Raw genomic sequence first — 26,363 nt, 5'->3', positions numbered from 1 at the left:
ACCTAAAGTGAGGGGAAAGGGGAATCAAGGAGCATGCCAGATGATAAAACTAAGGAAAAATGCATGATATGTAGTGAACAGGCAAATAATGCATTAATGAAAAACAAAGGAAAAATCCTATTGGGTCTAGCGTTGGACTAGCCCTTGCCACAACTAGCATTGGACTAGTGTGGTGACGTACATTCATCCATCACATTCATTCATGGTTATGAAAGCAAGTAGACATGCCAAAACACTCGTAAACACGTAGCACATAACATTTAGCATGCTCGACTAGATGCAAGGCCCTAACAAAGCAAATTAACATGTAACAACTAAGCAGGCAAGACACATAAGGCAATTAAAGCCCTAACTATTACATTTGCTAGCTAGGCACACGTCTTCGATAGGTCTTCATCGAATGCTCCTCCAAGCCCTATCTATTACAAGCCAAGAGGTGTACACATACCCCATAATGAATACCTTAGACAAAGGGGGAAAGGGAAAATGGACAAGAAAGCTCGCCAAGCCCTATCTATTACAAGCCAAGAGGTGTACACATACCCCATAATGAATAACTTAAATAAAAGTAAAGTAAATGAGATAAACGCAAGGAATTAAAGGGAAGCAAGTAAAGCGAAGTAGACATGCATATTCACATAACACGTAGGAGCACGTAGGAAAAAATGAAGTGCAAATGAGGGATAGAGTGTACCTCCCTTGAATTGACGCCCTAATGAGGTGAAGTTACTAATTTATCCTCCAAAATAAAAGAAATGGTCAAGGTACCAATTTATTTGGGAAAATTAAAGAAAATGTACAAAAACAAAGCTCACTTGATCGTAAAGCCTCTAAAGTTATGGCTTAAATGCAAATGACAGAGCATGGTAGTTAATTGAAGTAAAGCAAGCAACGCAATTGCAAAAATTAAAGCTGCCATTATTCAATTGGTTGGGTCATAATGCATTGCTGCAAAAATCACAGGGACCCAATTGATTAGTTTTTCTCAATTTTGTGGGTCATAGTAGCATAAGGTGAAACTTGAGGGGGTTAAGAGGCAATTTTAAAGAATTATTTCATGCATGCACGAAGCCTTTGTTTCTCATCTTCTGGTTTACCTTCAACCGCAGCCTGTTGCTTCATTACCAACCCAAACATTACCAACCAATAACAACTTTTGAATCAAATGATCATAAGACAATCCCCCAAATCATCAACCAAGCCAAATAATACACTATCATTGCTAGATCAAATCAGGAAAATCCGGGTTGATGGCTGTTATTTTCTAAGTTGCTAATCACACGCATGCCTTGTAAAAGAAAAACAGCAACTAAAATCTGGCGTAATGCTGCCCAAACCAAAAACCCCTCAAACATGCTCTTAAGCAAACCCCAAGATTCACAGAAACGCAAGGAAAACTGCTACTGGAACATATGAACGAACAAAAGAAAGACCAGCCGCGAACATCGAAAACATTTCTGCATTTTTCAGATATCATTTTCTGCAGCTATTTTCTATTAAGCTTCAATCAACCAAGAATGAAATTGCTGCACTTTGCTTGCAAACTGACCCAGATTTTCTAGTTCAAATACACAACTTCAACTAGGATTAAGCAACTAACAACTTTAGATTAAGCAACCATGATCCAAGTGAACAAGCAACTCAGAAAAATATCATACTCAGTTCTAAAAAATGCATGCAATCCAAACAAGGGATAAGAAAACGATTATTGCAGCTACGGTAGCGATTACCTGGGATCCAGACAATGAAACACGAGTCATACCTTCAGCATCTGAAGCTTATTCGAGAAGGCGATGGCAACCCAATCAGGCTGGGAAGAGGACCACCGTGGCTGCTCAATTTCGGCACCGGCAGTGTAAACGAGAATGGGGTCCAATCCACCCTCAGTGGGCTAGCCCATGGAAGAGAGATCCCAAATGAGGGCCTGGGAGTCATCTCCAGCAGTGCAGATGTGGCACGAGCTGTGGGGAGTCCAGGCGATGGTGTTGGTACTGGCCTGATGCCGCTGCAGCTCCACGACTGGAAGCGTGGGAAGCGGATGTCCAGGACGACTACCTTGGCGCTGTCCATAACGATAGTGGCCATGTACCGGGGGTCCTGTTCGTTCCAACCAAGGCGGACAAGCGGCGTATTGGGCTCGGAGCTCTCGTAGATAAGGGTGGAGTGCTCCTTGTCGCGGGCGATGAGCTGGGTGTCGACGGTCTCGCGGTCGATGTCTCAGATGGTGCAGGTGGTGTCGATGCTGGAGGCGCCGATGCGCTTGGGTTCTGCCTCGTTCCAGTCAAAGGAGGTGAGGGGGCCGGAGAACTTGCTGTTGCGGTAGTTGTTGAGGAGGCCCTTCATGTCGACGCGGGTTCCATCGTCGGCGACCCGGAGGTAGTCACTGGAGGTGACGAGGAGGTCGGGCTTCTGGCACTCCTCATCAGGGATGAAGATAACCTTCGCTGCTGTTCGCCAGACCCATCTTCGGTGGGATCGCTGCTAGCCCCCCAAACTTTCCCTGCTCTCTCCAGTTTTTTAGCCATTCTCTCCTCTCAGTTTTTCTTTCTTTTTGCCGTCCCCCGCTCTCTATCGCTCCCCAGAAACCCTAGTGGCTTTCTAGTTCTTTTCAGTCCTTCACTCCAATAAGCCTCCGCAGCCTTCTTCTTTCTACCGCCGCCAACCAAAGCTCTCATTTTCTCTCCGCTGTTTTCTTTTTCACCTCATCCGAGAACCTCTCCCCTGCGGCTGCTGGCTCTCTTTCTATTTATATGGAAACCTCACAACCCTAAAACCCCAGCCATCTCTCCTATATTTGCAGCTAAGGCCTGCCCGAGCCCCTCTTTGCAAGCTGCGAAAAAACGCAGCTTGCTGTCGCGTATCCTCCATTTTTTTTTATTTTTTTTTAAAACAAAATTGATAATAATAAAAATAAATAACAAAAACAATTTAATTAACATTGGGTGAAAAAATAAATAAACATGAAAAAACAAAGTGCAATTTCCAAATCCTTTTTTTCATTTTCCATTTTCATCGTTTTTTTTCACTTTTTCTTTTTTTCACTTTCAAGAAAACATTGAATTTAAATTACAAACGACTAAATCATATTTTTTGGAATGCTTTTTCCCTTTTTTCTTTTTTCCTTTTTTTTTTCAAGAAATTCTATGATAAAACTTAAAAATAAAAATAAAACTAGAAACTAAAACTAAAAAATGAATAAAACTAACACTACAAATAAAAACTAAAAGTAAATGAAATTACACCAAAAATTTGGTGTCTACAGTTTGCCCCTCTTTGTCTGAGTTTTGAAAAAACTTGAGACAAAGAAGTAGACACCGAATACTTACCTGTGTTATTCGGTTGTGAATGACTCGAACGATGGGGACTGACCCATTTTGACGAGATTGACTGGGACGAGAAATTTATAATGGACTGATCTGAACAAGAAATTTAAAACGGGACTGACCCGAACAAGAATTTAAAACGGGACTGGCCCGAACAAGAATTTAAATGGGATAGACCCACGGGATAGACCCGGACAGAAATGTAAATGGGATAGACCCACGGGATAGACCCGAACAAAAATTTAAATGGGATAGACCCGGACAGAAATGTAAATGGGATAGACCCACGGGATAGACCCTAACAGAAATGTAAACGGGATAGACCCCGACAGAAATGTAAATGGGATAGACCCACGGGATAGACCCGGACAGAAATGTGGGAAATCACGGGATAGACCCGGACAGAAATGTAAATGGGATAGACCCCACGGGATAGACCCGGACAAAAATAAATGGGATAGACCCACGGGATAGACCCGGACTGAAAAGTAAATGGGATAGACCCACGGGATAGACCCGGATAGAAATGTAAATGGGATAGACCCACGGGATAGACCCGGACTGAAAAGTAAATGGGATAGACCCACCGGATAGACCCGAACAGGAATTTAAACGGGACTGACCCGAACAGGAATTTAAACGGGACGCATGCTAGTGGGACTGACCCACGGCTAGCGGCGGGGTAAAATGAAAGGCGCACTGGCGGGACTAACCTCACGCTCCAGTGGCGGTGAAAATGAAATGTCTTGACAATCAGACAGTGGGATCAAACCCGAACCTGTCGTGAGAACTTGATTTGATTTTTGATTTTTGGATTTTTTTGATTTTTTGATTTTTCAGATTTTTGGATTTTTGATTTTTTGATTTTTCTGATCTTTTGAGGAAATCTTTTCAAAATTTGCCCCAGTATGATGAATTGGTCAGTGAGACAACATCTGAGCCTGACGGGGTGTGGACGGTCAGCGGGATAAAACCCGGTCCTGCCGAGGTTGGCGGGATGAAACCCGGTCCCAACGAAGTAAGCGGTCAGCGGGATTAAACCCGGTCCTGCCGAGATTGGCGGGACAAAACCCGGTCCCAATGTGAGATGCGGTCATCCGGGATAAACTTTCGGTCTGCCGAGAATTGCGGATAAACCTCCGGTCCCAACGAATAAGGCGGTGCAGCGGGATTAGAACCCGGTCTCTGCCGAGATTGGCGGGACAAAACCCGGTCCCAAATGTGAGATAGAAAGCGGTCAGCGGGAATTAAACCCGGTCCAATGTGAGAATAAGACGGTCAGCGGGGTATAAACGCCGGTCCTGCCAGAGCATAAGCGGTCAGCGGGATTAAACCCGGTCCTGCCGAGATAAGCGGTCAGCGGGATAAAACCCGGTCCTGCCGAAGTAAGCGGTCAGCGGGATAAAACCCGGTCCTGCCGAGATAAGCGGTCAGCGGGATAAAACCCGGTCCTGCCGAAGTAAGCGGTCAGCGGGATTAGACCCGGTCCTGCCGAGATTGGCGGGACAAAACCCGGTCCCAATGTGAGATAAGCGGTCAGCGGGATTAAACCCGGTCCTGCCGAGATTGGCGGGATAAAACCCGGTCCCAACGTGACATTTGCGAGGTTGGCGGCACGAAATTCAAGCCCAACGTGATGTTTGGGAAGTTGGCGGCACAAAATCCAGGCCCAACGGGATGTTTGAAATGTTGGCGGCATTAAATCCAGGCCCAACTTGATCTTTGAAATGTTGGCGGCATGAAATCCAGGCCCAACTTGATCTTTGGAATGTTGGCGGCACCAAGTCCAGGCCCAACGTAGTGATGTTTGAGATGTTGGCGGCACCGAAGTCCAAGCCCAACGTGATTTTTGGAATGTTGGCGGCACGAAATCCAGGCCCAACGTGATCCCTGTGAGGTTGGCGGCACGAAATCCAGGCCCAACGGGATCTTTAATTTTTCCTTTCTTTTTCTTTCTTTTTCTTTTTGAGTTTTTCCTCCCTTTCGGATTTTTCCGAGAGAATTTTTTCAAAATACTTTGCCTCAGTGTAGCGTCCATTTTTCCTCCTTCTTCTTGCTTCTCTTTGCAGTATCGGCCTTCCGCCTTACTGGATGCTTTCCGTCATTTTGAACCATGAATACCTGCACAGGGGCTTAACAAAGCATGACATGCACTTAAATTCCAGAAAAAGAGCAGCGGGATTGATTCGAAAAAATGTTATTATTTGATTTTTGGACAAAACCCTCAAAATATATTACAAAAAAAATTTGCCCCAGTATGGGCTTATTAAATAAAATTTTGCCCCAGTGTGGGCTCCCTTGATTGCAAAAATTCGTTCAGATGATTTCCCATTTATTTGAACAAAGAAAAACCGCACTTTCTAAAATTTAGAAAAGAATGCACATATACAACAATGTAAAGAAACTTTAAACGTCAAGTTTGAACTCATGCAGAAATTTCATGATGAATTCCTCGAAGTAACACCAAATTCAAGAAGATTTCTTCCTCACTTTTAGCATTGGTGTTTAGGGTAACGGGTCACCACTTCTGGTTGGCTCATCTTTCAGGACCAATCAAGTGACTTTATTTTTGAAATGGCTAAGGAAATGGGAGGTCAGAATCTGTCTCATTTTTGTGCCCCAATTGTAAGTAATCCATTCAATGTCACATCTTAGTGAAAGCAAAGAGTTTGTCACCCTTATTTCTTAAGGAAACTTAGTCCACATATGAACAAAATGGGTAGAAGCGATAGCTAAACCTGTGAAAACTGGTTATACCCCCATGATCACGAATGATTGATGGATTTCTTACGAGCATAATCCTCACTTTGGATTGTCATGAAGGAATAAGTCAACTATGGACTTTATGAACTTGTAATGTGGCTTGAAACGATAGTTGAAGGATAAGACTTTCAAGGACATTGCACCACAAATCGCATTTTTCCAAAATTGCCCCTATTTTGAACTCGAAGATTCTGAACTTTGTTTGATCACTCAATAGGGACTTCACCATCGAATCTTTTGTATTTCATTTTTCCCTTTTGCTTTTCCGTTTTCTTTTCTTTGATCTGGTGAGTTTTCCATGGTGAGTAGCGTCAGCCCCCATACTCAAGCAATTCAGAAATACAGCTAAAATTTTCGGCATCAGAAATTTTCTTGACAGGGCCATTGCAAAGAACAGAAGTCAGGACTTTCGATTTTTGTAATGGGGTCAGGTATGGTGTTTTAGAAAAGTTAAGGCTTGAAGGCAGATTTTAAAAATGGTCTGAAGAATCTGAGATCGCATTGTTGCGCCAACCCTATTTTAGGGTTAAATCAGAATTTTGCCCCAGTTTATGCTCAATTGAGGCTTTTTCTCTTTCATTTTCTTTTTCCTTTGATTTTTTTGCATTTCTGCCATTCTTTGAAATTTCACAAAATTTGCCCCAGTTTATTTTTTGAACTGAGGTTCTCTTTCCTTCTTTCGTCTTTTAATTTTGTGGCTTTTCACCTTTTCACTTCTTGAAATTTTCCTTTTCAACTCAAACTTGCCCCAGTGTGGGGTTTGCGATTCTCAGGGGTCGCCAAACGAAATATTTTATTCTGATGGCTCAAAAGGGATAACTAGGGATAGAATGTTTGATTGGAAAAGAAGAGGGCCTGACCTTTGTTCCGTCCCTTACAATAACTCTGAAAGGAAACTTTCGTTAATGCGAAATTTTTTTTTTTTTTGCATGTATCTGAATTACTGACTGAGGAAGACCCTTGTTCATCCATATCTATGAAACATAAGCGGTCCGTGCGGACAAATCTCTTCCTTTTCAAAATTGGAACCCAAGTGGAATCAAATTTCCCAATTTGCGGTTCCCTTTCCCCTTTTCTTTTAACATTCTCTTCTTTCTTTTCTTCTTTCTTTTTTTTTCCAAAATTGAAGCCCAAGTAAAAATCAAATCTCCCCAATCTCCTTCCCCCAATATGGGGTGCGATCATAGGTGCTTTGAAAAGAACCACCAATTTTAGCTTAAACGGGGATGCAAGAGATAAAACAGTGTTTAAGTTGTAGAAATGATGGCCAAAGCATCATTCTTACACTTCATGACAACCAAAGTAACGAAATGGTCATTGAAAATCCATTCCTCTTTTGATATTTGAAAATTTTCCAATGAAGGGTAGTGATCATTAGGGCTTTTATTTGAAACGAAATTATTCTTTCAAAGGCTCAAATGGGAGAGCAAATGATAAAATGTGTATAGGTAGAGAAAAGAATGCTCGAAGTATCATTCCAAATTTTCAAAACAAACAAGAATAATGCACATTTTTGCTTTCACTTAGATGTGAATTGAATCTGGTTAAACCAATAGGCATTTTTCAAGCAAGGATGGCCCCAATTTGCAATTTATCAATCAATGTGACTGATTTTATTTTGGGGTTAAGTGAAGGTATCTCATTGGGCCTTTTGAGTGATCGCTCATCCTTTTCCTTTCTGACCACTCTTATTGTATAACTCGGATCAGCAATCTAGTGTACACAAGGATTTTTGAAAGCATACACTTGTGAATTTTCAGGTTGGAGGTTGAAAAATCTTAATTTGGTCTTATTTGTCAAAATTCATCATGAAATCTCCAATGAGTAAGAATAAAGAATGAAATGTACATAAATATACACAAAACAAAAATTGTCCAAAAATTTTATTGCTGAAAAAGTTTGAAACAAAATTTCTCATTCAATTATGGTACAAATGAGAAGAGAGAGACTTGTAAAGAGCTCCACATATACACTTTTTGTCTCTTTTCTTTTGGGAACAAAATGTATTAACAAATCAAATATACAAAATTTTCCTTTGGAAAACAATTACAACATCTCTCAGAGGCTTTAGCGTAGAGCTTCCAGATAAATCATTTATGTTTTCGTTGTAGGATCTGCCCAAGAATCAAATAACACTTGCAGTTTTGACACTTTATTAGATCGAAAGTGCCATCAGATATAGAAAAATATTTTCCCTTTATTGAAATATTTTTATGAATGCAGGGAAGGGGGGAAAACAAAAGAAAAATACCCAGAGTTAGTAATCAAGACTATAAAATTGGTATGCATGTCCTATGGGGGAACCCTTTTTGTGCCAAGGGTAGGCCTAGCATGAAAATGCAATCCTCTAGGGTAGGCACTATACCATACCTGACGGATCTGATCAACTCATTGAGTGAAAAATAATTTTGAAAAATTTGGTCAATTGGAGTGACGAGAGACACTTTGTCAAAATGAGGTCAACGTCCGAATGGATTGATCACTTTTGATCGATACAAGAATTTACAAAACGCACGGGTTTGACCTTGACGAACCTCCTATCGAAGAGATTGGAATTCGTTTTGACAACTTTTCTCAGTGAAGCATGGGTCAAAACTCCAACTGATCAAATGGCTGGATGCAATGGATGTTTTCTCAAAATCGACTAGGTTTTCCATTTTGAAATTCGACATTGAAACCCTAATTGATCAAATGAAATTGATAATTTATTAAAAATCGACCGGATTACCCTAAAAAAGGGAAACAGGTCAAATGAATTGAATGAAATTTAATTTATCCAAAATTAATCAGATCACCCTAAAAAGGGTAAGTTGATCAAATAGATTGAACGAAACTTGATTTATTCAAAATCGGCTCGGTTGCCCTAAAAATGGGTAAATTGGCCAAATGAATGAAATTGAATTAGTGATTTATTCAAAAATCGGCCGAACGACCCTAAAAAGGGTAAATTGGTCAAATGAATTGACGATTTATTCAAAATCGACCAGGTGACCCTAAAAAGGGTAAGTTGGTCAAATGAATTGATGATTTATTCAAAAATCGACCAGGTGACCCTAAAAGGGTAAATTGGTCAAATGAATTGATGATTTATTCAAAAATCGACCAGGTGACCCTAAAAGGGTAAATTGGTCAAATGAATTGATGATTTATTGAATGAATTGGCAAAATGGATTGGTTGAATTGTCCGGCCATTGGTTATTTCAAAATTATTGAGGTGCATTAGTCTATGACCTTCTAAAAATCAAATTTTGGCCTCAATTTATTTATCGTCTCAATAGGAGGAATCATTTGTGAATTTCTTCAAATTAATGTCCTTCACGCAAGGGATTTTTACCAATTTTTGATAAAATGGCCAAAAAGTGATTATTAGATGCTCATATTCCAAAGATCACTCTATGAAGACGATCGGATCCTACCTTACCTTGTGCAATACCCCTTTGGATGGTACAAAATGTAAACGTGCAAGTCTCTTTGGATTAAGTATCCGAGACACAAGGTGGTTTATTCCTGACACGGGATCCCCTAAATGGCATTCCCTTTCTAGGGTTTATGCATGATGCCATTTTATTAAAGCAGTAAAATATGCAATTCGAAATGAAACATGACCTAAGGGACCCTTTATTACGCCAAGGTAGGCTTAGAATGCTATGCAATTATTAATCTATGAATGCAATATCCCAAAATCTTTAAACGTGCAATAACCTATCTACGAGGGTAGGTTCTAAAAGAAGGTCATGCCAGACCTCTTATTTGCTAGGGTTTGTGAATGCAATGGGGACACAAAACCAAGAAAAGTTAGTTCAGCCAGATAAATACACATAACACATTGTAGCAACGAAATCAATACAAAGAAATAAAGCAATAAAAGGGAAAGAGGGGTTGGATCCCTCCCCTCGTGAATCGTGTCCCTAATAGGGTAAGGCAGACTCTACCTTAGGCAATTCTAATATGGATGCATGAGGTTGGGCTCACTAATGCAGCTAGACTCGATAGGTTTTAGGTCCCCGAGCCTTCAGACTTGGAAACCAAGGGTCCTCAATCCCAAGGTTCTTTGTCGGTGGCTCGAGCGATTCCCCAAACACCGCTACGCACACATCGTGTCGCGGCTACGTGTTATGAGTGAATCTATCAAAAATCCTCAACCTTCCACTAAAAGCTAAGGGCTATGAACCCAAGCTTAAAATGGAAAATTGAGTGACCCATTGGATCATGCTACGCACACATCGTGTCGCGATCACAAGTCCAAGTGAGTCGCCTAAAATCCTAATAGGGTGGAGTGGCGTGACAAGCCACTAAAAGGAAAAATAAAGAAGGGATAAATATAAAGCGTATGCACGTATGCTAGTGCTCATTTGGAGGGGAGGGATCAAGAACCAATGCGAGGCTCTAGGGTATGTTCCCCCACCCAAATGCAATGCAAAGCGCTACATGAAACAAGTAAAATATACATCCAATCAACCAATCATACATACGTGAGCGAGGGAGTAGTTTGATACGCATACGAGGACAAAAAGCCCTAAAATGAGAAATGCAACCCTAATATCCACATGCTATACATAAAAGGGGTAGAAAAAGGAAAAGAATGGCTAAATCAAATGCTTGGACCCACTTAGGAAGTCCCCAGTGGAGTCGCCAACTGTCGCGCCCCACTTTTTGATGATGTGAGTGGTGTGTGGTGTGAGTGTGATATACATGTGAACGTGTGCGAAATGAAAAGTAAAAAGGCCATGGGACTTAAGAATGCGACGATTTGGCCAAGTGAAGTTCAAAAAGGGTTTTTTTTAATGAAAATGGAGTCGCCACTTGGTATCGAGTTAGGGTGTACCAAGTCACCCAAAAATGATTTTTTGTTTTTGAATGAAAAAAGTAAATAAACCCTTTTAAAGAACTTTTTGGGTCTACGTAACCAAAAGAGGGATCGGGGGTCACATTTGACGAAGGGGAAGGCAAGGATAAAAATCCAAGGCACCCCTTCGACCTAGCCAAGGCTAGTTGCGTGACTTAAACCAATTTTTCCTAATTTTTCTACCCAAGGTATGTATCGCGTGTTGGATATGTCTATATGAATGCAAAAGCCTAGACCTAGGGGGACATGGGGGAAATTTCTCTTCAAAGGTTGAGTGGTGCCAATCACATTAATTGTGAAGCCCAATAATGATCCTTTGGAGAGGTCACATGTAATCCTAAATGACGTAAAAATGAGTGGAATGCATGCTATGTGAAAATGTGAGTTTGTGAAGTGGGAAGATTGATAAAAATACGATATAAGTGGAGGTGTGCAAATGTCTTTGATATACTCCAAGTGCAAGTGGGCAAAAATGCATGTATGCAATTTAAAGAAAAGTGCGAAAGTGTCGGTGTGCAAATGAAGATGAAAGTACTCGTGTGCGAGTGAAGAAAAAAGTGTTCGTGTGCAAGTGAAGATAAAAGTGTTCGTGTGCAAGTGAAGATAAAAAAGTGTTCGTGTGCAAGTGAAAGTGATAAAAAGGTGCATGTGTGCAAATGAGACAAAAGTGAAAGTGTGATGATAGAGTGGATTGAGAATGCATGAGCCTAGGGAATGCAAGCAGGACGGGTACGGGGAGACCTAAATTGTGACTCAATTTTCCCTTTTGTAGAGGGAATATAAGCGTGCTAAGGCTTAGAAAAGCCACACTCGTCTATATCCCATATTTAAGGGGACTCTTCAGGCAAATGTACCCTAACTAGCATGAGATGCAAGACCTAAAGTGAGGGGAAAGGGGAATCAAGGAGCATGCCAGATGATAAAACTAAGGAAAAATGCATGATATGTAGTGAACAGGCAAATAATGCATTAATGAAAAACAAAGGAAAAATCCTATTGAGTCTAGCGTTGGACTAGCCCTTGCCACAACTAGCATTGGACTAGTGTGGTGACGTACATTCATCCATCACATTCATTCATGGTTATGAAAGCAAGTAGACATGCCAAAACACTCGTAAACACGTAGCACATAACATTTAGCATGCTCGACTAGATGCAAGGCCCTAACAAAGCAAATTAACATGTAACAACTAAGCAGGCAAGACACATAAGGCAATTAAAGCCCTAACTATTACATTTGCTAGCTAGGCACACGTCTTCGATAGGTCTTCATCGAATGCTCCTCCAAGCCCTATCTATTACAAGCCAAGAGGTGTACACATACCCCATAATGAATACCTTAGACAAAGGGGGAAAGGGAAAATGGACAAGAAAGCTCGCCAAGCCCTAGCTATTACAAGCCAAGAGCTGTACACATACCCCATAATGAATAACTTAAATAAAAGTAAAGTAAATGAGATAAACGCAAGGAATTAAAGGGAAGCAAGTAAAGCGAAGTAGACATGCATATTCACATAACACGTAGGAGCACGTAGGAAAAAATGAAGTGCAAATGAGGGATAGAGTGTACCTCCCTTGAATTGACGCCCTAATGAGGTGAAGTTACTAATTTATCCTCCAAAATAAAAGAAATGGTCAAGGTACCAATTTATTTGGGAAAATTAAAGAAAATGTACAAAAACAAAGCTCACTTGATCGTAAAGCCTCTAAAGTTATGGCTTAAATGCAAATGACAGAGCATGGTAGTTAATTGAAGTAAAGCAAGCAACGCAATTGCAAAAATTAAAGCTGCCATTATTCAATTGGTTGGGTCATAATGCATTGCTGCAAAAATCACAGGGACCCAATTGATTAGTTTTTCTCAATTTTGTGGGTCATAGTAGCATAAGGTGAAACTTGAGGGGGTTAAGAGGCAATTTTAAAGAATTATTTCATGCATGCACGAAGCCTTTGTTTCTCATCTTCTGGTTTACCTTCAACCGCAGCCTGTTGCTTCATTACCAACCCAAACATTACCAACCAATAACAACTTTTGAATCAAATGATCATAAGACAATCCCCCAAATCATCAACCAAGCCAAATAATACACTATCATTGCTAGATCAAATCAGGAAAATCCGGGTTGATGGCTGTTATTTTCTAAGTTGCTAATCACACGCATGCCTTGTAAAAGAAAAACAGCAACTAAAATCTGGCGTAATGCTGCCCAAACCAAAAACCCCTCAAACATGCTCTTAAGCAAACCCCAAGATTCACAGAAACGCAAGGAAAACTGCTACTGGAACATATGAACGAACAAAAGAAAGACCAGCCGCGAACATCGAAAACATTTCTGCATTTTTCAGATATCATTTTCTGCAGCTATTTTCTATTAAGCTTCAATCAACCAAGAATGAAATTGCTGCACTTTGCTTGCAAACTGACCCAGATTTTCTAGTTCAAATACACAACTTCAACTAGGATTAAGCAACTAACAACTTTAGATTAAGCAACCATGATCCAAGTGAACAAGCAACTCAGAAAAATATCATACTCAGTTCTAAAAAATGCATGCAATCCAAACAAGGGATAAGAAAACGATTATTGCAGCTACGGTAGCGATTACCTGGGATCCAGACAATGAAACACGAGTCATACCTTCAGCATCTGAAGCTTATTCGAGAAGGCGATGGCAACCCAATCAGGCTGGGAAGAGGACCACCGTGGCTGCTCAACTTCGGCACCGGCAGTGTAAACGAGAATAGGGTCCAATCCACCCTCAGTGGGCTAGCCCATGGAAGAGAGATCCCAAATGAGGGCCTGGGAGTCATCTCCAGCAGTGCAGATGTGGCACGAGCTGTGGGGAGTCCAGGCGATGGTGTTGGTACTGGCCTGATGCCGCTGCAGCTCCACGACTGGAAGCGTGGGAAGCGGATGTCCAGGACGACTACCTTGGCGCTGTCCATAACGATAGTGGCCATGTACCGGGGGTCCTGTTCGTTCCAACCAAGGCGGACAAGCGGCGTATTGGGCTCGGAGCTCTCGTAGATAAGGGTGGAGTGCTCCTTGTCGCGGGCGATGAGCTGGGTGTCGACGGTCTCGCGGTCGATGTCTCAGATGGTGCAGGTGGTGTCGATGCTGGAGGCGCCGATGCGCTTGGGTTCTGCCTCGTTCCAGTCAAAGGAGGTGAGGGGGCCGGAGAACTTGCTGTTGCGGTAGTTGTTGAGGAGGCCCTTCATGTCGACGCGGGTTCCATCGTCGGCGACCCGGAGGTAGTCACTGGAGGTGACGAGGAGGTCGGGCTTCTGGCACTCCTCATCAGGGATGAAGATAACCTTCGCTGCTGTTCGCCAGACCCATCTTCGGTGGGATCGCTGCTAGCCCCCCAAACTTTCCTTGCTCTCTCCAGTTTTTTAGCCATTCTCTCCTCTCAGTTTTTCTTTCTTTTTGCCGTCCCCCGCTCTCTATCGCTCCCCAGAAACCCTAGTAGCTTTCTAGTTCTTTTCAGTCCTTCACTCCAATAAGCCTCCGCAGCCTTCTTCTTTCTACCGCCGCCAACCAAAGCTCTCATTTTCTCTCCGCTGTTTTCTTTTTCACCTCATCCGAGAACCTCTCCCCTGCGGCTGCTGGCTCTCTTTCTATTTATATGGAAACCTCACAACCCTAAAACCCCAGCCATCTCTCCTATATTTGCAGCTAAGGCCTGCCCGAGCCCCTCTTTGCAAGCTGCGAAAAAACGCAGCTTGCTGTCGCGTATCCTCCATTTTTTTTTATTTTTTTTTAAAACAAAATTGATAATAATAAAAATAAATAACAAAAACAATTTAATTAACATTGGGTGAAAAAATAAATAAACATGAAAAAACAAAGTGCAATTTCCAAATCCTTTTTTTCATTTTCCATTTTCATCGTTTTTTTTCACTTTTTCTTTTTTTCACTTTCAAGAAAACATTGAATTTAAATTACAAACGACTAAATCATATTTTTTGGAATGCTTTTTCCCTTTTTTCTTTTTTCCTTTTTTTTTTCAAGAAATTCTATGATAAAACTTAAAAATAAAAATAAAACTAGAAACTAAAACTAAAAAATGAATAAAACTAACACTACAAATAAAAACTAAAAGTAAATGAAATTACACCAAAAATTTGGTGTCTACAGTTAGTATTGGGGTTTAAGTGATTCTGTGGTTTCGTATATTTTGATGGAAACTGATCAATTTTGATGAAAGGAATTGGGATATGAACAAGAATGAACACTTTTATATTCAATTAGAACGCAAAGATATAGCCTCTCTTGGTATTTTGTGGCTACTGATTGAATAGGATGTATACTTCAAATCCAAAAAATGTGTTGAAAATGAAGGCTAGTTAATGAATAATGCTGGAGTCAAGTTTTTAAATTATTTTTTGAACAAGCGATTGTAAAAAGACTATTAGGCAAAAAGATGCAATCTTTTGAATGGAAAGAAAAAATATTTTCAATTGTGTGCATGTGGAACTGCACGAGGAGCTTCCATGAAACCATTGCAATTGACTAAAATGAAATTACCTTTTTGAAAACTGATTATGGAATTGCCATTGGCTTCATAAAAAACCTGTTGATCATAACTCCTTGTTGTTGCAGGTAGAAATGAAGGAGTATTTCTAAAGTATCAATTATGTAATTTGGATGATTGTTTGAGAGGAATGCAACTATCCATAATGAACAATTCATGATGTATTTTTCATATCCTCCGTTACTCATAAAAGTATGGTATACTTGGCAATAATTAGTTGAGAAGTACTTTTCTTTTGTTAACATTGGCTTGCAATTTAGTAGTTTAATAACTTTTTAGAGTGATTTATCAAAGGGTTGTCCTAATTTTAGTTGTGTAGCACACTATGGTGACATACTACACTCACTGACTTATAGGTAAAATAATACTTTAAGGTTGATAATCAATCTAGCCAAGGCTTGCAGTTTTTAAGATATTGTTGTCTACAAGTATCTCGCATGTACCTAAATGATGTAAAATACATAATTTATTGATAGGCAATGATGCCTGGTATCATTAAGTCGATTTAGTTCCGGTTCTGTCTCATGTTTATTGAAATTTTTTTTTTGCTACTAAAGATTTGAAGTGATGGTTCGATACTTCATTTAATGCATCTCCAACTTGGTGGAGATTACCTGCTACAATGTCTTTAGCAGATGTCACTTTGTAGTTCACTGGCCCATTTGAGCAATAGAGTTTGTCCCTTGATAGTAGTTTTAGGTTATGTGACTAGGTGAAATAAAAATAATGGGTACTAGATTTATGTCAATTTATAGATGCAACTTATAAGTGTCAATAACAGACTTCATTCAGGGCTGCATTAAACTCCTTCAAATTTAACAAACAACTGGATTCTTGGTCCCTGAAACCCAATTAATAATTCAGTGTCTTTGATGCACTCCTCCCTTCTTTTATTGTATGGTTGTGATTCTGCAGTATCGTGTTGTCAATAGAAATACAAGAGACTGGCCAAGATCTTTTCAATGTGGTTAATCTGCCATTCAAATTCTTCCATTCCTGTCTTGTTGTTGGCTAAAATCTTACTTCTCCTAACATAATTTAATAACTATGCTCTTTTATAGCCTGAGGAACCTGTGGTTGAGGACGATAATGATGAGGATGAAGAAGATGATGATGTTGAAGGTACTTTGCACATTCTGTATGATATAAGACCTTTTGCACTAATTTTGACCCTTTTTGTGAAAACTTGATCCCTTTGTTGTAGCCTCTATATTTTTCAATTTGCTTAGGATGCCTCTTATATAGACTATTCTATTGAAGAAATACAATTAGTGAAAGATATTTACTTGTAAAAGTTTTCTCATGAATCTTAACTGCAATGTCCAGTTGGTGCAATAAATTTGATTATTGGTAATAAAATTGTTTTTATATTAATGAATGAATTGTTTGTAGTGTAAAATTCAGCAACCTTCTGTGAAATTTGCATATGTAAAAGAATTTTTTTTTTCTGATTCAAAAGGTTATGCTGAATGGTCTAGATCTTTTTGTAAGAGATGTTACAACCCCTTGGCCCCGCTTTTATGTAAGTTCGTTGTAATTGAACATTATTTTTATGATGTAAGAAAAATATGTTTTACCCATTTATAAGTATAACAAAAGTTTAAATGAGTTCTTATCCATCCTTGAATTAGATACCACTAGATAGATATTACTCCTTATTTTACCACTTGTCAAACAACTACAACTTCTTGACCAATTAGATAAGGATTTCCCTTGGCTTGCCACTTGTCACTCTACTACAACTTCTTGACCAATTAGATAAAGATTTCCCTTGACTCGCCACTTGTCATTCTACTACAACTTCTTGATCAAAACTAAGAGTTAATGTTTATCTTAAACCAAGCTATTATTCCAACACCATTTCTTCTTCTTCCTTCTTTAGGGAGAAAACAAGAAAGAAAACAAGAGAAAACAAGCCTTGATTCCTTGTTTCATTAGTGAGAAAATAAGGAAAAAAATCCTAGTCCACTCCATAAATCCTTGAGTCAAGCATGGTAGGAAACTATTGGAGAAGTTTTAGAGGGAAAAAGCCTTGTAACTTTCTTGATTTGCTTGCCATCTTTGGGTTTGGAGGTAAAGAGAACTTTACTAGAATTTCTAGTTTTCTTCCTTTCTTTTGAATTTAGTTGATGAATGAGATAATAGAAGTTAAAAGAAGAACTTGTACGAGGATTTTATGGTTTTTAAATTATGTTGCAAAAATTTCAATTTTGGTGCATAATGTAGTTAGTTTAGTTTCGAGTTTTATATGCAATTTTGATGAAAAAGAAGGATTTTATGGAAACTTGCATGTTTTTCAAGTTATGTTATCAATTTTCCAACTTTGATTCATGAAGTGCATAGCCTAGGTTCAAATTAGATATTTTTACCAAGAATATATACCGTATGACACATGTTATGCTAGTCATGATTTATTATATTTTTGCCATGAAGATAAGGTTGAAATTTTGAAATTAGAGGAAAGGAATTTAATGACAAGTTGCTGGAAATTCTTGTTTGAATTGGAAGTTTGGGATGGTTTTGATAAATTTTGCAAGATACTTGCTAATATTTTGATCTTCACAAGTATGTTGATTTCGAGCTTTTGAATTTTAGGTTTGAGCTGGTTTTGATCTACCTTTACTCGAATTACTTGAGAAACCCTTGATTTTCACATACAAGTTAGATTTGAGACAAAACAAAGAGGTTTAAGCAAAAGGAAATGAGTTTTTTCTAAACCGGTTTTTAGTCGAAAATTTTCACCTTTGAACATCGAAAGCCTTGATCAGTTTTCTTCCAAATTCTTGACTATAATTGACATATTTTTACTCCATATTATGTTTGAAATATTGTTTTAGTATGCACGTGATTTTACCCTTTGATTTGAACAAAAAAATTTTGCCCTTTTGGAAGTTATATTCGGGAAAAAACCGGCAAATTGATGTGTCTTCTGAGTGAAGTTTTGAAGTTTCAAGTTTCTTATTTCTATTCGCTTTGAGTTGCTAGACTCTTGATGTATTATCTGTTCACAGGATTCAAGAGTGTCCAAGAGAGAGAACCAAGGTTTGGAATAGAAAGATTGAAATCAATTGGTGAGTGTTTCAATTGCATGTTAGGACAATGTGACTTGTTAATTGAAATGTACCTTGTTGCCTGAAATTGCTAGATATCTTGAATTGCTATTGCAATAGACGAGTGTATATTTTATCACACTCGACCCAATTTTGCTTAAATGATGCTCAATGCGCCTAGTTGATTGATACTGCTATATATCTTGAATTGCAAATGAAAAGACAAGTGTATATTTTATCGCACCCGACCTAAATTTGTTTAAACTCTTGTTATCCTGTTTACAAGTGAATTGTTTACAAGTGAACTGATATACATATACATGACTTGAAAATTTGTTGAAAATATTATCTCATCGATTATACTGAGTGCTTGGGATCCCAAACCTGTGACGCCCACACTTCTCCCAAGTGCGAACCCAAAGGTATCCGCGGGACGCCTGCCCAACTCTCGCCAGGATTCGGTACAAATTAAATTCAAACTTAAGAATAACCAATCGATACTAAAAGTCGAACATATGAAAGAAGTCAATTCCTTAATAATCGTTCAAGTCTTACATCATAAGCTACTAAAAATATCTTACATTCCCAAAATATACAGCTTCCAAAAGTTGTAAGGCCCAAAGACAACCTAAGAGGGGGGTGAATTAGGTTGATTAAAATCTTAATCAAATTTATGCAATTTTTCTTTAATAAAAATTTACCTTCTTTTCTAGTAATGATCAACCAAGTAGATTAGAAGAAGAGAGCAATGTTGATTAGAAAACAAGTATAGATAAGCAATGAGAAATTTATTAAACAAAAGAATAAGATAGAATATCAAACCGATTGTCTACCAAGCTTTCTTCAAACTTGAAGACCAATCACTAGGTTGAGCAACTTCTCTTTGATGAAAGATGATCAACTAGATGTACAATGGAGGGAGCACTTCCTCCTTGCCCTAAGCCTCACTTAGTCAAGCTAAGAAGTTTTACAATCACTCAGATAACCCTCAACAAAGCTACACTAATAAAACTTTCAACCACAAAAGAAATGCTCACAAGAAATTCACACCACTTGGAGAACAAATCTTGTCTTGGAGACTATTTTCAAGCTAAAATATCTCTTGAGATCTTGTAAACAAAGTGTGCAAAAGTCCCTTCTTCGTTTAGAATCGTTTGTATTTGAAGGGGACCAAAAATGGGTTTCATTAATGCTTCCAACGGATAGAAGGCAGATGAAGAGTCAGCTAGCCGTTGGGGCTGTCGGACGTCCGACAGCTTAGTCATCGTCTAATCCCATCATCCGTAAATCAGTCAAGTTGTTGTTCGGACGTCCGATGGGATTTTATAGTCCGAGCTTCTGTGTCCGAACGTCGTCCAGAGAGTTATCAAAGCTTTTTGGAATTTTTAGGACGTCCGATGAGATTGATGTGCGTCCGAAGCATGCGTCCGATCCTTCAGGACGTCCGATGCTTCCTTACGAGCGTCCGATAGAGTTTCCTTCTTGATGTTCTTCATCCTTTCGGACGTCCGACAGATTCCTTCGGACGTCCGACATGAGTGTCCTATTTTTGCTTCTTCTTTTGGTTGATTTTCATTTCTTAACATATTCGTACCTGATTCTTTGATAGGCAAAAAACACTTATATTTGAAGAGAGTTAGATAAACATTTCAAGATACTTTGTGATCATCAAAACCAAGAATAACATTCTCCCCCTTTTTGATGATGACAAAACAATGGTTTGAAATGAGATTTGATGATTGCAATATAAGCTCCCCCTTTCTCAATTGACAAAAACTCCCCCTTACTTAGTGGATCATAGAGCAAAAATTTGAAAAACTCCCCCTCACTTGGCTACCCTACCGAATTAATCAATTATCCAAAAACATAACAATTAAGCAGCCAACATCCAACATTTTACCAATTCAATGTCAATTAAATCATCAATCAATCCAATCCAGTCCTCTCCCCCTTTTTGTTATCAGAAAAGGCCAATCAATCACATATATCACGGAGAACTAATAACAAAAACATTCATCACATCCACACATTCATCATTCAAAATACTTAAACATCCATCCACATATCCATAACCATTACAGCCATAATCATCCATCAAAAAGTACTAAACGAACACAACATAAACATAAGCATTACATCTACATGTCCATTGTTGAACACCACAAACACTAGAAACACATGAAATAGTCAAACAAGATGCAAATGACCCTATGTGATCCTAAATGGTGAACTAGGTGGATCCATGTGTCCTTCGAGAAAGCTGATATTGGGAGAGGTCCTCCTCTTCAGTTTCTTCATCATCTTCAGCAGCTTCTTCAACTGGTGCCTTGCCTTTATCTGATGTGGAAGGGCCATGAGGAGTCACGGGAGTTAATGAGCTCGGGTCTGGAATTGATGAACTTGGATCAGTGGGGCGTGGCTCTTTGCCATGGGAAACTTCCTCAACCACAGGTGGGGGAAAAAGAAGGTTTTTTTTTGTCTAGGTAGGCTGTTTGTTGCTCAGAGGACATGGTGAGCATTAGACCATGTTCCAGAAGAAGAACATGCTGTTTGAGTTCACGAAGGAGCTCAATCACTTCATCATTGGAGGAGGAAGATGCCTTAGTGGCAGACTTCCTGGGATGAATGGAAGTGAGTGCAACAGATGGAGTGTGTAGTGGATCATGTGCAGCCTTAGACCTAGGTTCACTAGATGATGCCCCCTTATAAGCCCATAGATTATCCTTAAAGACAAGATTTTTCCTTTCAAAATATCCTTTGGTAAAGGCATAAGAAGATGCTTCTTTGGGACAAACACCTAGAATTGGTACTTTGTAAAACTCAAAAATCTTTTGAAGAAATTTTCCATAAGATAATTTTCTACGAGAATCAGTGGCATAGCGAAGTAAAAACTTGCACATGACAAAACCAAAATCAATACGAATCTTTTCTCGAAAACAGTAAAAGAGATACAATTCCATTTTGTTTGCATCTGTTCTATGGCCATCAGTAGGCACAAGCAGGTTTGAAATGATTGAAAAGGCAATTAGATTCACAGGGGCAAGATCATTCAGTTTAGCATCAGCAGGGGCAGAAAAACTTCTTTTAAAATAAGTCAACATCTTAGCCCCATCAAAATGATTATCAGCAGTAGGATGCTCTTCATAGGAAAAGAAATTTGCAATTTTACTCTTGCATCCAGGTTCAATAGTAGTTTTTAAAATATCATTCACAATTTCAGAATCAAAGACTAAGTCTACCCCATTAACCCTGGACATAATCTCAGTTTGATCAGTGCCTTTCCTAAGATTGGCAAAGAATTGAAACAGCATTTCAGGATAATAGACATTAGGCATAGAAATGAGATGTGACCATTTCTGGAAAGCAAACAGACTCAGAATGGATTCTAAACCTATTTGGCGAAATTCAGAAGAATTTACGGTGCGTTGAGGGATGACACCTTTCTGGGATATCCAGGAGTGTTTGTCTTTTGCAGCATCATCAAAGAATGTAGGGACTGTGGTTGATTTTGGAGGCGGTTGAGATGAGGTTCCCTGTCCAGATTCAGGCTGAGGGGTAAGTTGTGGTGTAGGCCGTGACATTTGACCCTTTACCGCTCCCCTCTTGACGCGTTTGGATGATCGTTTGACCGTAGGAACATCATCATCCTCATCCCTGAGTGGATGCTTGCGTCCAGCAGTGACCTTCCCTCCTCTTAGATTCACCATTGTGCGAAATGTGTGGAATGAAGGATGCAAATGATGCACACAGTAGTATGGAAGTGAATCACACAGAAATTTTGGGACAAAAAGACCTTGAAGAAGATTGGACAGAGCAGTTATGAGAAAATAGGGTTTTGAGGGAAATTTGAAAATTTGCGAAATGTTATGCGATTTGGTGAAATGATCAGGAGAAACGAATCGCAATCGATCAGGAAAAGTTTTGGTTGAGTCAATTTGGGAATGAGAGCTTCAGAATGGTACGAATTTGAGAGTGAGAAACGAGAGAGTTTTCGTCCGAGAGGAAATAGAAGAAGAAGAGTTTGAAGCAAATGAGGAAGAAAGTTACTTTAAAAAGTGAACCGTTGCACTGTCGGACGGCCGAACAAAGTCGTGCGTCCGACAGCTTCGTCCGAACAGGTGTTTTCTGGAAAAATAGCTGAAGAACATTATCGGACGTCCGTTCATCTTCTTTCGGACGTCCGAAGGCTTTGAAAAATTTTAAGATGATTTTTCGATTATCCCTAATTTTGATCTTAGATGAATGAACTGATCTAATAGCAAAGCTTTTGTAAAAATATCAGCAAATTGATCTTTAGAACAAACATAATTTACACATACTTCACCTTTTTGAACAAGATCGCGAATAAAGTGGTGTTTTATATCTATATGCTTTGTCCTAGAATGTTGAATTGGATTTTTGGTCAAATTGATAGCACTAGTATTATCACAGAATATAGGCATGCAGTCATATGACAATCCAAAATCATTCAAGGTATGTTTCATCCATAAAAGTTGAGCACAACATGCACTAGCGGCAATATATTCCGCTTCAGATGTAGACAAAGAGATTGCATTTTGTTTCTTGCTAAACCAAGAGACTAAGCAATTACCAAGAAAGTGACAAGTTCCACTAGTACTCTTTCCTTCCACACGACAACCTCCAAAATCAGCATCCGAATATCCATATAGTGCAAACTCACTAGATCTAGCATACCAAAGACCATAGTCTAATGTACCTTTCAAATACCTAAAAATCCTTTTAACAGCATTCAAATGTGATTCTTTTGGACAAGATTGAAATCTAGCACACAAGCAAACAGAAAACATAATATCGGGTCTACTTGCGGTTAAATAAAGTAAGCTTCCAATCATACCTCTATAGTGCTTTTCATCCACATGTTTACCTTCTTCATCTTTGTCAAGTTTTGTTGAAGTGCACATTGGAGTTCCAACTTGTTTTGAGTCCTCCATGCCAAATCTTTTCAGCAATTCCTTAGTGTATTTTGCTTGATTTATGAAAATGCCCTCTATGGCTTGATGTATTTGAAATCCAAGGAAGAAATTTAATTCTCCCATCATACTCATTTCAAATTCACTTTGCATAATGGTGGAAAAATCCTTGCATAGATACTCATTAGTAGCACCAAAAATAATATCATCTACATATATTTGCACGATAAGGAGTTCATTTAGCACTTGCTTAGTAAACAGTGTGGTGTCCACAACTCCTCTTTTGAAATTATTTTCAATCAAGAAACCACTCAATCTTTCATACCAAGCTCTTGGAGCTTGTTTTAGCCCATACAATGCTTTTGAGAGTTTAAACACATGATTTGGAAATTTTGAATTTTCAAAACCGGGGGGTTGATCCACATATACTTCTTGATCAATAAAACCGTTTAAGAAGGCACTTTTAACATCCATTTGAAACAGTTTAAAACCTTTGAAGCAAGCAAAAGCAAGAAGCATTCTAATTAATTCTAATCTAGCTACGGGAGCAAATGTTTCATCAAAATCAATACCTTCTTCTTGAGCATACCCTTTTGCAACTAATCTGGCTTTATTTCTTACAACTACACCTTTATCATCCAGCTTATTTCTAAATACCCACTTAGTGTAAATGATAAGGTGATTTTGAGGTCTATCAACTAGTGTCCAAACCTCATTTCATTCAAATTGATTGAGTTCCTCTTGCATTGCCAAAATCCAGTTTTCATCCTTTAAGGCATCATTGATATTTTTAGGTTCAAAAAGAGAAACTAAAGCAAAATTGTCTATCAATTTCTTAGATGAGGAACGAGTGTTTACCTTCTCGGAGGGATCACCAATTATAAGTTCTTTTGGATGATTTTGGCTAAATTTCCAAGCCTTGGGAAGATCTTTGAATGAATCATCATTTTTGTCCTCATCTTCCCTTTCTTGATCTTCATGAGCTTCATTCTCCATTTCCTTTGCTTCCGGTTTAGAGTTTCCTCCATCTCCAATTTTTAGCTTTTCCATTCCTTCACGAACACCTACATCATCATCCTCACACGAACTTTTGGAATTATCATCATTAGTTTCATCAAATGTTATGTGTATGGCTTCTTCTATCACAAGAGTCCTTCCATTAAAGACTCTATATCCTCTTTTGTTCTCATAATATCCCAAAAATATTCCTTCATCAGATTTTTTCTCAAACTTACCAAGATGTTCCTTTAAATTTAAAATAAAACATTTACAACCAAAGACTTTGAAATATCCAACCATAGGTTTCTTATCAAAAATCAGTTCATAAGATGTTTTATTCAAAATGGGTCTCAAAAGGATTCTATTCATCACATAACATGCAGTGTTTACCGCTTCACCCCAAAGGTATTTGGCAAACTACATTCACTTAACATAGTTCTAGCAGCCTCTTGTAGTGTCCTATTTTTCCTTTCTACAACACCATTTTGTTTGGAGTTCTTGCAATTGAAAACTCATGTGTTATGCCATTATGATCACAAAATTCTGGAAAACCACAATACTTGAATTCCGTTCCATTATCACTTCTAATCCTAACAATTTTTAAACCAAGCAGATTTTGCACTTTAGCAAACAATGAAGTGAAATTCTTGAAGGCATCATCCTTATGAGCAAGAAATATCACCCAAGTATATCTAGAATAATCATCCACAATCACAAAGTAGTATTTCTTACCTCCCAAGCTAGTGATTTGAATAGGACCAAATAAGTCAAGATGCAAGAGTTCTAAAGGTTTAGAAGTTGATACACACTTCTTTGGTTTAAAAGAAACTTTTGTTTGCTTTCCAAATTGACATGCATCACAAATTTTATCCTTTTCAAAACTGATTTTTGGCAAGCCTCTAACCAGCTCCTTTTTCGAAATTTCCTTTAGTAAATCCATGTTAAAATGACAAAGTCTCCTATGCCACAACCAAGGATCTTCATTTGAAGCTTTAAGACATTTGAAGCTAGATGAATCAATTTTATCAAGAACCACAATATATATGTCGTTAAACCTCTTACCTTTGAACACAACATTATATTTGGAATCAAGCACAATGCATTCATGCTTTTTAAACAACACATTCAAGTCTTTATCACACAATTGACTAACACTAAGCAAGTTATAACCTAAGTTATCAACCAAGAGCACATTATGAACAAAAGTTTCACCATCCTTACCAACATCACCTATTCCAATTGTCTTAGCTTTCACATCATCACCAAATGTCACCTTTCCACTTGATTTTGATTTTAGCTTTATGAACAAGGAAGGATCACCGGTCATATGCCTTGAACAGCCACTGTCAATGAACCATTTTGACTTGTTTGAGCCTTTTCCCTGAAAAGAGAGAGTGTTTGGTACCCTTTAACTTTTGGGTCCTCAAAAGTTAGCATTGTGCCTAACTACCCACATGCATTTCCCTCCCCTCATTTCCCTCATTTGTTCAGATTTCTTTTAACATAACAATCTCCTTTCAAATGCCCTCTTTGACAACAAAAACTACACAAAATAGAAGAGTCTCTAGCATGTAATGGTTTGACATATCTCAATCCACTTCTTCTATATGTTGTGAAACCATGTGCATTTTTGTTGTGTGCTAATGTTCTTTAATGAGCAGTAAGAAAGGTAGATGACATGTTCTTTTTGAGAAAATCTTGCTTTCTTGCTTTCAACGTCTCATCCAAGTTGTCCATTCTTTTCTTCAAATCACCATGTCTTTCCTTCAGCATTTCACAAATACTTGTCTTTCTATCAAGCTCATTTTGAACATCAAATCCGGCTCTTACAAGACATTCATTGTCAGTCTTTAGTTGTTTATTTTGTTGAAGAAGACTTGCATTTTCATGAATGAGAAAAGCAATTTTCTGTTTTA

General features: G+C 38.7%; 2 pseudogenes; both read right to left on the bottom strand.

Moving 5' to 3' along the window:
* Positions 1–1,756: 1,756 nt before the first annotated feature.
* LOC113774065 lies at positions 1,757–2,675 on the bottom strand (annotated as a pseudogene).
* A 10,889-nt stretch (positions 2,676–13,564) lies between these two features.
* LOC113774064 lies at positions 13,565–14,483 on the bottom strand (annotated as a pseudogene).
* Positions 14,484–26,363: the final 11,880 nt, after the last annotated feature.

This window comes from Coffea eugenioides, chromosome 6 (assembly GCF_003713205.1).
Source record: "Coffea eugenioides isolate CCC68of chromosome 6, Ceug_1.0, whole genome shotgun sequence".
Taxonomy (NCBI): domain Eukaryota; kingdom Viridiplantae; phylum Streptophyta; class Magnoliopsida; order Gentianales; family Rubiaceae; genus Coffea; species Coffea eugenioides.
This window is presented reverse-complemented; position numbering and strand designations above follow the sequence as displayed.